At 33.7% G+C, this 14890-nt stretch overlaps 1 protein-coding gene across 6 annotated transcripts in view; it reads right to left on the bottom strand.

Annotated features, from left to right (window-relative positions):
* Positions 1-6104, bottom strand: part of LOC135128291 (interference hedgehog-like) — a 73720-nt gene extending 67616 nt beyond the window's left edge. For all 6 annotated transcript variants that reach the window (XR_010280363.1, XM_064055199.1, XM_064055207.1 and 3 more), the window contains exon 1: positions 5891-6104. The gene's annotated coding sequence lies outside the window, so the exon portion shown is untranslated. The remainder of the gene's footprint in view (positions 1-5890) is intronic.
* Positions 6105-14890: the final 8786 nt, after the last annotated feature.

The following is a 14890-nucleotide window of genomic DNA, read 5'->3' as shown; positions in this document are numbered from 1 at the left end:
TCCATTTTAAACATGTTGTTAGTTTCATGTTGTGAAAAGAAGTCTACACATACTAAAACAAAAAGGCAAAATGGAAGCTCGCCCACCCGCCCTATCTCAATTGTGATGATTTTTTTTATTCGTCGTGAACCAAAGGTGGCAACTTAACTGCAAAATATAGTGAACCAAGAGTTATAAGGTTATATGGCCATCATAAAATCATCCCATTGTGTCGAAGTTAAGTTGTTTACAATAGAAAAGGTTTTAGGGTTGTAAATAACGTGTCCACTGCAGCTCGACCGGCTCTTGCGGTTTCGTTCAGGGGCGGCTTTCACTAAATATGAAAATCCACCACTCCACTATTTCTTTACTACCTGTAGCCGCTGAGGGTTCCGAAATAACCACTCGCTTTGAAAGCCGGCCCTGTTAAATATGAGCAAGAAATGTTTAGAAGATGATTTATTGCCAACCGGTAAGCTTAGTGCGAACCACACAAAGGGGGTATTTATTTGCGGTCAACTACTTTTATGATGGCCATATAACCTTATAGGTCTTGGTTCACTATACTTATTTATTTACAAAAAATTAAAAACATGTTTATGAGTATCGCGTTGTTCAAATAATACTGGGTATATTAAGCAAAAAAGACAAAATATAAACCCCATATTTTTTTATTCTTAGAAACTTAAAACAGGTTTAAAATGGTAAATTTTTGTTCGTAGGCTCCGCCCTTTGGTCAGGCAACGAATGAAAACTTAATTACTATTTAGATCAAGGCAAGTATGGGTGGGGCTTAATCTTTGGCTTAAATTTTGCTTAATTTACATAGTAATCTTTGAATAACACGATACTCAAAAACATGTCTTACATGGTAATTTCTTGTAGAGAAATAATAAGGATTTTGCAATTAAATTCCTCACCTTTGGTGCTCAACGATTAAAAAAATCATCACAATTGAGACAGGGCGGGTGGGCGGGGCTTATATTTTGCCTTTTTCTTAATATACGTAGTCGTTTCAGAACAAGAAACTGAAAACATATTAAAATGGTAAATTCTTGTAGACAAATATGGATCTTGCAATTAAGCCCCGCCCCTCGATCTGACAACGAATGAAAAAATTCATCACAATTGAGAATTGAGATCGGGGCGGGTATGTATCGGCTCTAATCTTTGGCTTTATTTTTTTCTTAATATATACATAGAAGTATTCTTTGATACTCGAAAACATGTTTTTAATTTCTCCTAAAGAAATAAGAATTTTGCAGTTAAGCTCCGCCTTCTTGGCGCACGATGAATATAAAAAAATTGGTCTAAAGAGTTTAGACAGTACTTCCCTCGCTGTCGGAAACTTGACGACTGCATGGCTATTGTGTTTTTCTCTCATTACATTTTTGTAGTGGGAATTTAAAAAAAATTGCGATGACGTCATCAACATTTTTGCAAGGACACGTATATCAGTTGGGATAGATGTAGTGTAATACTAAGAATAAAATTATTGTATTCCCAAATTTTCGGGAAAATGAATTGGGTCGTTTTGAATATTGATTTTTTATAATCAATAAAATAACGAAACAATTTACTCACGTATGCGGCAACTGAAAATCGTTTATGTATAAACATTCTTAATTTAAGATGACAAGCGTAACAGCATACGTGAGAGTCAAACAGAGAAACTGTAAACAAAACGACCATCGGTTTTATTGCTTCGACTTCCGCTTATTATATAAAACATTGGGTTTTATTTTTATTTTTGACGGTGAAATTCACAATTGGTTGATTATAAACATGTCTATTCCACATTCGCGGAACCTATAGTCAGCGCATAAAACAAATGCACGTCTGTAATGTTAAAGTCGATGTAAATAAGCGTGCTACCCTTATGTTTCAACCGAGTTTTTACTTTAAAAAAATTTGTGTCTACCAAATTGGGTTGGTCCGATGTAATACTAATAATAAGTGTTGCCTTTAATACATATAATCAATAAAATAAATTGACTTCATTAGTTTTTTTGAGCCACCTCTTAAGAAAATCTAAAAAATATGAATGGAATGATAAATCACAAGTACAAACTCATCATATTTTTTGCATTTTAGATAGGATTTATTCAGCAAAATTTAAGGGTGACGTCATCAATTTTTTTAGGAGGGATGAACAAATACATTTTGAACAAAAGTTTACCATGCTTATAATAACTTTAAAATATCTCCAAGATTTCAAAGCACTCGGTTTTGTAATTCCTGATTAAATCGATAAAATAAATTCACGCATTCATTATTTTTTTTGAGTCACCCTGTATATGCAAATCCAAAAATATGAATGGAATGATAAATCACAAGTACAGACTCATCATATTTTGTACATTTTAGATAGGATTTATTCAGCAAAATTTTGGGGTGACGTCATCAATTTTTTAGGGAGGATGAGCAAATACATTTTGATAAAAAATTTACCATGCTTATAATAACTTTAAAACATCTCCAAGATTTCAAAGCATTCGGTTCTGTAAATCCTGATTAAACCAATAAAATAAATTCATGCATTCATTAATTTTTTTGAGACATCCTGTATATGCAAATCCAAAAAATACGATTGGAATGATAAATCACAAGTACAGACTCATCATATTTTGTACATTTTACATAGGATTTATTCAGCAAAATTTTAGAGTGACGTCATCAATTTTTTAGGGGGGAAGAGCAAATACATTTTGATAAAAAATTTACCATCCTTATGATAACTTTAAAGTATCTCCAAGATTTCACAGCATTCGGTTCTGTAATTCCTGATTAAATCAATAAAATAAATTGACGCATTCATTAATTTTTTTGAGTCACCCTGTATATGCAAATCGAAAAAATTTGAATGGAATGATAAATGACAAGAAGAGACTCACCATATTTTGTACATTTTAGATAGGATTTATTCAGCAAAATTTTGTGGTGACGTCATAAATTTTTTAGGAGGGGACGACCAAATACATTTTGATCAAAAATTTACCATGCTCATGATAATTTTAAAACATCTTCAAGATTTCAAAGCATTCGGTTTTGTAGTTCCTGAGTAAATCAGTAAAATAAATTTTGCGCATTCATTAATTTTTTTGAGTCACCCTGTATATGCAAATCCAAAAAATATGAATGGAGTGATATATCACAAGTACAGACGCATCATATTTTGTACATTTTAGATAGGATTTATTCGGCAAACTTTTGAGCTGACGTCATCAAGTTTTTGGAGGGGATAACCAAATATATTTTGACTAAAGATTTATGATGCTCTTTAGAGCCTTAAAACATCTGCAACATTTTAAAACATTCGGGTTAGCAGATTCAAAATTAAATTGCAAAATGTTGTTTTATGATTTTGATTTTTTTTCCAAAAATCTGGACGTTCCGGGTAAAAACTGAATTCGGAGTCGTAAACTACATGTGTAGGACTATGTTATTTTATACAATTTAAGACCCATTTACTATGTACAATTTTGAAGTGACGTCATCGCATTAGTGGTGGGGATGATTAGACAAATTTTGGTTAGCGTTTTACCATCTACATGATATTCCTAATATAAGTACAAAATTTCACAACAATCGGTCCAGTACTTTCGGAGATTATCTGTCTAATAAAAATCCGGGAGGCAGACGGACAGACGGACATACAGACGGAAATGGGAGACCTATTTCTTCGTCTTCTAGGGGTCATGAAAGATCGAGAAAACGTAAAAGTAGAGAGTCGACCGACGGACTCGATTACAATATTTCCTTTGCTTACGCTCGGGAAGTAAAAAATCATCACAACTGAGATAGGGCGGGTGGGCGGGGCTACTAAAACTAATGTGAAGATAGGAATTACTGCCTTGGTACCCAAAATTTCAATCTGACAATAGGTATGCCAACCATAAAATTTTAAATGTTGCCAACCTGATAAAAAAATGAAAGCATTAGTCACTCGGTACTTCTGTCTTTTCAAATAACTCGAACAGTTAAATTAAGATGCTTGACTTCACAAAAACAAAAATTTTAGAAATTAATTTTTGCATTGAAATATGTATATAGTGTGAACCACTGAGCGTGGTCCCCGATATCTCATTAATTTTTATGTATAAAAACAAAAGTTAAAGGCTAAAGATATATAGGTCGTGTTTTATTTTTTTATTTTTTTTACATACTCTTTATAACCATAGTTTATTTTTGAAATTAAGATGCGACGTTGTCACGTTTTCCAAATTTCTTGGATTTAGCAATACCCACCCAAAAAATAAGAATACGGTTATTTTTATACCATATTTTTAGAAAGATAAACAGAGATCCGCTCTTTGTTGTAATATCAATTAAATTAAATTTTACTATACAGTGTTGATAAAAAATTCTAAAACATTACAATGTTCAAATATGTATCGATATTTCATAAACTCACGGCTGATTCATAAAAAACAAGTAGAGGAGTACATTATTTTTATAAAACTTAAATATCTTTACTGCGCAAAACACACAATAATCGGTCCGGTAGTTTCGGAGATTATTTGTTTCATAAAAATCAGAAGAGGCAAATGAAAACGGTTAATATATTTTTTATACTTTACGGTAGCCATTCACCGAGTGGACCCTATTACAGTAGATACTTATTTCTATATATGTACATATATAATCTATCACAATATAAGGCTGGACGTCAATTTTTAATTTGATTTTATTTATATAAATACCCTGATGTCCCCTATTTATCTCCTAAACAAACTTTTACGACCTCGTAACTTCTAACATTAATTAAACGTTTGAGGCCATTTGGGCACTTATATTTTGTCGCATGACCTGACTTGACGTGACCTAACATGACCCTATACATGATATCTAAAAGAAATATAAAGTAGAGTCACTGTGACCATCTTTTGTTGGTGTTGTAGTCAAAAATAATGTGGTTTTAGTAAAAAAGTGTACCATTGAAAAAAAATTTAATGAAGAGAAATTGTTTGCTTTGTGCATCAAAAATTGTAAAAAAGACATAGGCCCCTTATTTTTTTAATTAATTTCAACATCCACTTAAAGAAGTCGCATCTATAAACACTATTAATTTTAATAAATATTTTTTTATTAAACACGATTGTTTACTAAAGATGTTTTGATTATTTTTTTAAGGCAAGGTTTAATTATGGAAAAGAGTAAACATCTTCACGCAGCGGAATTAAAAAGCACTGATGTATACTTAAATATTTAAATTCTTTATAGTACTGAAAAATGTAAGACAATCCTTGCAGCAGTTTTTATTTTAAAACAGCAAATTTAATGTACACAATTTAAATAATGGTGATTATTTCAAATATTATGTTATTGTTTCATTTGTATCTATAAGGTAAAAACGAAAAATTTTCAATTTCGTATCATAAACGTCGTTTTTCTTCATTTAAAGCGATTATAATTATTATACCACTATTATTTAATTCAGCAGTCCGCAATCGGTTCTTAACCACTGTATTAGTGAAAATTGAACCACCCTATATATCAGAACGAAAATAAGCCATCACATATTTACCTGTCATTATAACATTTTGTTTTATTTATTCATTTATCGTAAAACTTAATTATGTCCACGAGAATAATTTTATTCAAAAATACACAAAACCCTCGCAGCTAGAACGAGGTGAACCCAACGCACTTTTAAAGCTGAGCACCCCCAAAGCAGCAATAAAAAAAGTCCGAATAAAAACTTAGTTCCGGTTCGGATTAGTGTTACCTAACAAAATCGTAAAGTTGAACCAGAATAACACAACACAGGTACCTAAACCCGTCCTTGTGTGGTGAAGTTCCACTTCATATTTGTTTTCTAATTATATCTCAAATACTCATCGAAAACTTTTCAACTCATCGGAATGCGGTATACAATCAAAACAAAACAAAAACATTGAGTTAACCTCACCTTTGGCATCCGAAATCGGTCCGAACTCGGCTCGTAAGGGACTCCTGGCGATTTTGTCACCACATTCTGGCACTACATTCTTTTTCGGGACACTTTTAAGTTATTACAACGCTTTTCAAATCTTTGTTAATATTTAATTAGCCTGTAAGCACGTAACACCACATGCGCGCACGCTGCGAAGCGTTCGAACCAAACGCAACTTGTGTTTTGTGTTGATTCCGGTCGTCAAAGACGAGACACGAGACCAGTTTCTTTGGTCCATCCGCGGAGGTGGCAGGTGTAGTGCGAGAAAGAAGGAAAACGACGCCCTTGACGTGTGAAAAGGGGACGGAGATAGTGAATGTTAGGTTGCATATGCTCCAGGCGCACTCAAGAATTTATTATGTTTTATCGAATTTTATTGTTGTCGATTTTCTTTGAGGCTTTTCTCGTTATTGCTGACTTGGAATGTTGGCGGGTTACGTGGCTGTTACAGTTAAATGTCTTATCCTGTGGGTATTTTTGAATTCTCGATAATTTTACCGGTTCCAGTGGGTTTTAAAACGGCAGGTAGAACAGCGTTATTAAGCGGTATCAAGGCGGTAGCGAAATAAAGGGGTCTAAGACCATTGAGACGAAAAGATGGAAAAGATAATTCCAAATAAAATGATTACTTTACATGATTTATTTTTTTTCACTTATTACAAATTTAAATTGTGTACTTAAGTACTTATTATAATATCGTTCAGGATGTTTTTAGGTATGGTAGGCCATATAAATCTAGTAATTTGGTTGGCAACCAATTTCATATATGCAAAGATCCCTAATGAAAAATGAAATTTACCATATTCGGTTAAGGTGTTTTTAATTAAATCTGACAAAAACTGTAACATTGGTACCAGGAACTTCACACTTTGGATTTTCCATTCCAATAAATACGATTCAAAAATGCACATTTGAATAAGTAATAATTAGGTTTATACTTTAATAAACCGTACCAACATTTTTTATTATATTATATAATTGTTCTTAGCAGTTAAAATAAAATAATGAAAAGAAATAAATAACTGAATAATATCTATATCGCTTCTGTACGCTTTTTGTACTTCAGGAGTATTCATCCTAGTTCTAATTGATGGTACTCAAAATCTGGAATACATGGATCAAGAGACAAAAGGCAAACTGTATGTTTTTATAGCTGTTTGAATAATATCCAAAAGGTAACTGCCCTCAGGTCAAAAATAAACTGTAATAAAGTGTCCTACCTAACTAAAGACTAAATGGCGACTTAATTACGTGATGTTGGAAATTTTTTTCTAAATAAAATATGGAATGCTTTACTAAAAAATTTGTAAAGGAATAACGAATATAAAATAATACAACATAAAATAAAATGATCATTTAAAGAATGGTAATCCCTGTTCCTTTCAGTTAAACAATTTCTAAATTTAAAAAAATCATCCTGTGGCAACTTATGCTTTAGTATTTTATTCCAGTTCGATTATTTAGAGAAAAACTAGAAACATTTGAGTCTTCGTCATCGTTCTCTGATTCTGACTCTGAATCAGATTCAGGTAGTGAAATAATTTAAGAGAGAATGTCATACGAAAAATTTTTTCCAGTCTGCCAAAATAAGTTTTGCATATTGTCCACAAAAACTTTGCCACATGCTTGGAGTATATTTAGAGAGAGCTTCAAGCCATAAATTTTTCACACTATCCTTAGATGAAGGTTGAGAGTGTATTTTCTTGTTGTAGTAACTCAATTCAAATTCAATACTATGATTAAGCAACCATTCTTCCATTTTACTTTTTCACTAGAAATGTTGATGGCTTGTCCAACTGCCCTGAATGATATGATGCGTTGTCCATAACCACCACACATTTTTTGTTTAACTTAGCCAAAGCAGGAATAAGTTGATTAACCACCCAAAATAAAAAAATAATGATTCCTCTATTCTCTAATTTATTATTTTTGCAATGGGGGCCGGTTTCGAAAAGTTATTGACTTATATAAAAAGTCTGCGTAAAACGCATAAATTAAAGGGAATAATCCCATTATATTCAGATCTAACTATTTTGATTCATTTTCCGTAGTGACTTTTGGGGCACTTTACAAATATGCAAAGAACTGCTACAAACTTCTAATAAATTATTATGTTCCAGTGGTTAATACACATTGGTATTACTGGTTGCCTAACGCAAAATTGAAAATTGGTTTAAAATTGTTTTAACAGAACGTTCCTCATCCCTGAAGTGCAATCAAAGTGAATCCAGGTTCTTGGATAAATTATCTATCAAATTTGATTTTAAGAATTTAATTTTTTTTGGACTATTATACACTTCCCCCAAAAATTATCGCACCACCCTCAAAATTTTGGTTATTTCCAATTTGAAAATTTGGAGAAGACACATATGGAGCCAAATCATATCCAAACATATTTTTATTTATTTATTTGCCAGAACAAAACCCAATATGAGGATTAAAACGATGGTTTCTAGTTCTTCGGATAAATATGCACATATACGAATTTCGTCCTTTTGATTTGCAAAGGATTTATGTAGACATCTAACGCTACTGTCATACATATTCGACATTATGGAGGTCCCTCAACGCTTAACCTTGCATTTGTGCCACGACGAAGTTCTACGAGCATTGACTCTGTTGGAAGATGGTCGTAGTCAACGATACGTAGCAAGAGTTTTAGAAGTTAATCATTCCACAATAATTAGACTTGCACAAAGGTCCCATGAAACAGGAAGTGTTGCCAGAAGACCAGGACAAGGTCGTCGAAGGGTGACTTCGCCATGGGATGATCGCTTTTTGCACTTAACAGCGCTCCGTACGAGGCATCGAGATGTGGATATTTCTGTACAGACAGTAACAAATCGTCTTCGCGAAGATAATCTTCTAGCTCGCTTTCCTGCAAAAGGACCATTACTCACCAGAGCTCACCGAGTAGCCCGGCTAGAATTCGCAAGGAAGCATGTGAATTGGGGAATTGAAGATTGGGAAAATGTGATGTTCTCTGATGAGTCTAGATTCTCTCTTTGCTCAAATGACAGACGAATACCGGTGTATAGAAGGCCTGGGGTGCGGTATTTTCAATGTAACTTCAACCAAGTGTACAGTTCGGTCGAGGTTCCATTATGGTTTGGGCTGGTATATCTTTACAAGGTCGTACAGACTTAGTACCATTACCTGGAGCTCGTTTGGTAGTTGTATGTTACATAACAGACATTTTGGGACCACATGTCATTCCATACGGACCATTTATTGGTCCAAATTTTGTTTATATGCATGATAACGCTCGGCCGCACATAGCGCGCGTTGTACGAGCTTATTTCAGAGAAACAGATACGCCTGTTATGGAACGGCCAGCTCGAAGCTCTGATATGAATCCCATCGAGCATGTGTGGGATACTCTGCAATATCGTGTTGCGGGCCGTCGAATTGCTTTTAGAACTCTCCAACAGCTAGAAGCAGTTCTTACGGAAGAATGGGAAAATATTCCTCAAGACAATATTGTGAACTTTTACGAAGGTATGCAGCGACGGATGGAAGCCGTTATTCAAGTCAAGGGTGTAAATACACGATATTAATTTAATTAACGCTTATAAACTTATGTACCTACATTAAGACAGTCTCCAAATCAGGCCCAGAATACGTATATTTTTTAAATATTGTCATTTTTTGGCATTATCTTGCACACATTTATCACTACTACGTATATGGTAACCACATCTAGTCCGGTTGGCTAGAACTGGAGGTGGTGCGATAATTTTTGGGGGAGTGTAGTACAGGAAAAATTACGTATATTTCAGCATAAAATTTTATAACAAAATTTTGTCACCATTCAACTTTTTAGCAAGAACACACGTAAAGTTCCAACATTACAACAGTACCTTGTAAAATTTTACATCTACTGTAAGGGATTGTCGGACAATGCCGGGGGATAATGACGCCAATAAAAGGAGCGTGCCGCCATTGAATTTGTGATTTATGCTTTTATGTGTTCAACCTTGATGGTTAATTTTGAAATACCAATAACATTTTACTAGGTACTGTTCAAATGGTGGAACTTAATCAATTTACATAGTGTGGTTAAGAAAATCGTTAAACATAGACACCCATGTGCAGAAATCTTCAGTTAGAGTGGTAGACCGTCTAGAAAATTAGGTAAAACTCAACAATTTATTTCTTACTAACTCAAATTTACACGACTAATCACATAGCGATTATGTACACAATAATTCTGACTGGAATGGATTTGACTAGACTCAACTTCTCCCATTGTCTGGATTTTACTAACTGCTCCCTACGGGTGGTTCCCATTTAAACAGCCACGCGATCCTTGTCGAAAGGTCGCTGTTACCGCTTCTAGGCTTATTCTCGTGCACCCATCCGACTTCCGTTTCCAGGCTTTTCTTTAGCGAACGCCGTCACCGACGATGAATCACACATCATCGCCGCACATACTAGAAAACGCATAGGCGTCGTACCGGGGCGGCGTATGGGTTTATTTCGTAACAGTATTATTAATGGTTTTCTAATCTGAAATGTTGGGGTTTCGCGGATGTCAACACGTGGTGTCAATTTTTATATTAATATTGTTGGTAATGTTCATGTTAATACAATTTAACAGTCATGAAATGTTCATATAAACCACGTGTTAGGAAATTCACTCATTCAGGCTTCACTCTCTTGTTTATCACATTATAACTAAAGTTTCTGGATGTTTTTACTTAACTATTACATTATAGCACACTTCTTAATTTTGAGCAAAAGCCCTCGTGGTCTCGAAAAACAAGAGGGCTTTAATATTTTCTTACAGATTTAATAGTTTGTTTCATGTTTAATTAGTATCTTGCAGAAGACCGAGTAAATAGTTGATTATGCGGCAGGTTTTTTGGGCATAGAAATGTGGAGTGTGTGTTATACCTATCTATAGAGTATAGTCACCGAAGAACGTCCAATGTAGCTCGCTTGTTAATTTCTCGACTGCCGTAATTTAAATTTGCCACCACATTATCGTACATTTGCATCCAATTACTCGGATTTCCCTTTTTCTTAGGATTTTTAAAATTGTCGCAAAAAAAACACCTCCAAAAACATATCATTAAGTGATCATATTCAGTTTGTTTTTAATTGTCCTGCTAGTGTCAATCTAAATGACAATACATATCATTTTATATCTAATGTACGTCTTCCAATGCATATTGTAGTTGTCAAATATGATTTTCATTTATGGCCGATTCATTCAATTAAGAAACAAAAACTTATAGATAAGATCCTTAAACAATTTATTTTTATAATATATACAATATCATACATAAAAATACCGGGTGACTATTAATGACTGAAACAATTCTGAATTATTGGCAGCGATGTTAGCATGTTAGTTCACAGCTGTCAATTTTGACATTAGGGCGTCTCAAAGCCAATGGGAAGATAACGGATATGCCATCATGAAATTTTAAATATGTAGCAAAAAAAATCACAAACATTAATAATCACACTCTACACAATATGTGCGGACCACGATTTGTATTTTTTATACTGTAAATAAATCTGCACTCCAACATCTTCGATACCTCTCACTAGTGCTACAAATTCATGGAAAGCTTTTCTGGGTGTCAAGTTGCCATGAGGTGGTGCCGAAACAACTTCTAACAGTAGAACTGCTACGATGGGAGTCGGACGCTGCTTCATCATACTATAGTAGAACTCATTATTTGTAGCAACATTTCTTGCAAAAAATGGCAGGTTAGAATTTATTTCTCTTGCAAAGAAGGGAATCACATGCGGTCCACATTTTAAAAGTACTTCTTCGAACAAGCCTAAAACTTCATTCGTCAAGGCGTCAATAGCCCATTCACTCGATTTCAGTTTGCATTTTAAGAAAAAGATTTTAATAAAGTCATAAAAATTTTCCTTCAGTGATATTTTCTTAGCATAACAATCAAGGTATGGTTCCATGTAACGTAAATCAGCACACGTTGAATCCATAACTCTGTGATACAAATCACGAAGAAACGCAAAAATGTCTTCTTTACTTGTACACTGGTCAATATTCGAAAATATTTGATCAAAAATACGTTGTTTTTGGTCTCTAATACTTAAAAAGTCAAATATGAATGCGGGCATACTGTCCAGATTTCGGGGTTTGTTCGGCGTCATAAAGTGTTGCTGAATAATTCGTATGCCAAATTCCAATGGAATTTCTCCGACTATTTCACAGTTCATGCAGGCAAGAAGTTTTTGTGTTAAGGGTAGCAATTTTGGCCACACAGTCACAGTTTTTTCAAAATGATCCCACCCGTATAGAATATACTAAGCTTGATACTTCTTAGGGATCTTACGCAAATGTTGGGTTATACCGTTCAAAGATTCTTCGTCAGCTTGGGTAATAAACAGCATGTTCAGCTTAACTAACTCAAACATTGAATCGCTTGGATTTTTTACAAAGTATTGGACTGTACTTAAAAACATATACTTCTGAAGCAAGTGTGTCTCTTCTTGCTTACTTAACAGTCTGAGCATACTTTCAACTTTCGACGAACTAGTTAGTTCACACGTCATGTATAAGGCATGCTTTCGTACTAATACGGGTTTATTCACTAAGTAATTCAAATACTGAGGAAGTTTGTTTTCTGGTGTTCGATACAGCAAACTATAAAGCGATCTCATGGCATATTTAAAGTAACCACCAGTGCAATAGTTCAACAAAGAAGGAAGCACCTCGTAGCTTTTGGTGTTCTTAAAATGCATGGCTATAGCACATTGTAATTTATATCGCCTGAGTTCTTTTTCGTTTCGTAAATTTAATTTTTTATTTTCAGGTTGGTATGAATCTGCTAATTCTGCGTAGTCTCTAGGTTTCATTAAAACAGACAAGGAAGAAACAAAAGGTGATTTCATGTCAATGCATTCTTCATCACCCACTTTTGCTAAACTCAACTGAAATAATTTTTCATCTAGTTGCAAATGACTCAATTTTTTAATTTGTCTCCACAACTTGGAATGCTTTTTGGTGGGTTTTTCCGTCAATATTTTAAAGACGATCTCAAAATTGGCGACGATGGTAAGAGGATCGTATTTTAAAAACCACCGAATATCGGTGAGTTTTGTTAACTTTTCATGACCCTCCCAATAAATTTTCATATATTCATTTCTGTAAATATTTTCTTCTGTGGTAAAAATTTTATCGTGGAACGCATCGAATACGCAACTATAGTACCACGGTTCCTTATGCCTAATAATATGGTTAAAAGTGTGAACTAAAACTGGAAAATCATAAAATGATAACTGATTGTCGCTGTACGCATTATTCCAACTATTGATCTCACAAATTAACTTATAATTAAAATCTACGTCTTCGGATTTATCCGTCTGATGTGCTATATTGTTTATTACAAAAAGCAATAGATATTTCTCAAAGTCTTTATCGTATTTTCCATATTTCGGGAACTCAGTGTTAGTAGTAAAATATTCTTTAATTAGCTCATCGATCGGCGTGTTCTTTTTGAATAAAAACTCCAAATAGGACAGTTTCTGGGTGACAGAAATTCCTAAATTCAAACGTTTTAAAGGCATTATTTGTATTTTTTGGTACGTGGATTGACGTTCATCAAATTTCAACATATGAATGGCCAATAATTCATTTAACGTTGTCCACATTTCTTCAGTAAATTTCTTAAAACCAAAAAGATCCTCAATGGTGTTTATAAACAACAAATGAACATTTAAATCATCATTTTTATGTCTAGAACAAAAATATTTCATAACTTCAAATAAAGCGTCCATGTTGTTAATGTGACATGTTTCAACCAAGTATTTTATTAATTTACCTCTTTCATTAATATGCGACGTTACATTAATTATTTCTTTGATTAATGGAACCGAATCTTCAATCAGTAGGTATTTGAGGTACTCATTGTTACCTTTGTCTACTAAAACATTTGCCAAAGCTGCCCGTTCTATGTTGTCATGTATGATTTTTAATAGGTTCTCACTAATTATGGCAGGATGATCTGTTAATTTTATCTTATAGTGATCCTGAAAGGTTTTTACAAACAAACTATACCGGTACTTTTTAGGGAAACTCCAAAACAACCAGTCACTATTAATAGGCACCCTGACACTTGTTCAGGAACAGCATTTATAAAAAGTTGAACTGATTCTCTACCAATTTTTCTTAAAACGGCTTTCATATCTAAATAACGAAATTTGTAAGGATTCTTGATTATTTCATCTTTTTTACGCATTACAAACTTTTTTGTAGATCTGCGACCAAGGCGTACAGAAAGTTTAAATTTATCATTGAGACACTCAAACAAAGCACAATTTTTGTTATGAATAAACTTTATCAGGTTTTTATTTTCATATGCATTAATAGAATTCTTGGTAACGGTAAAGTAAAAATATATGAGCTCTGGATCTTTGGAGTATAAAATTTTCAACTGTGTTGAAGTCAATTTAACAGGATATTCAATTAAAATTTGCCTTACTTTTGCAGGAGTACACCCAGTAATAAACTGTGACGCCAAATACAATCCATACTGATTAACAAGAGCGTCATAAATTTCATCAAATTTATCAGCTGGTGAAAATCTACTCAATTTCCTCAGTACTTTCATACGAACCGAAAAAGACATGCAGGGTAAAATTTCGTTCACTAGTTGGTTTGCTGGAACGTCTCCAAGAACTTCTTCAAAAAACCAAACTTGCTTCGCTATTTTACTGACGAAAACGTCGTTTCCCTCTTTCAATAAATTTAGCAATTCTTGGGATCTTCGAAAATAAATTAGAAAATCAACTTTGAATAAGCTTTCTAGGCAAGTTCGGGGAATTAAATTTGACGTAATGGCATCAAGTGCTTCTACATTGTCCTTCACCACTGGTGCAATGTCATGCAAGAACTTGAAAAAATTTTTCTGCCTAATTGTAATAGTTGTTCCTTCTAAAGTTTGAAATTTATTTAGGAAATGATCAACAACGGTGGCCATTATTTAATTCCTG

Source organism: Zophobas morio, unplaced genomic scaffold (genome assembly GCF_036711695.1).
Source record: "Zophobas morio isolate AGI-343-1 ecotype UQ-CSIRO unplaced genomic scaffold, CSIRO_AGI_Zmor_V1 ptg000002l, whole genome shotgun sequence".
Taxonomy (NCBI): Eukaryota; Metazoa; Arthropoda; class Insecta; order Coleoptera; family Tenebrionidae; genus Zophobas; species Zophobas morio.
This window is presented reverse-complemented; position numbering and strand designations above follow the sequence as displayed.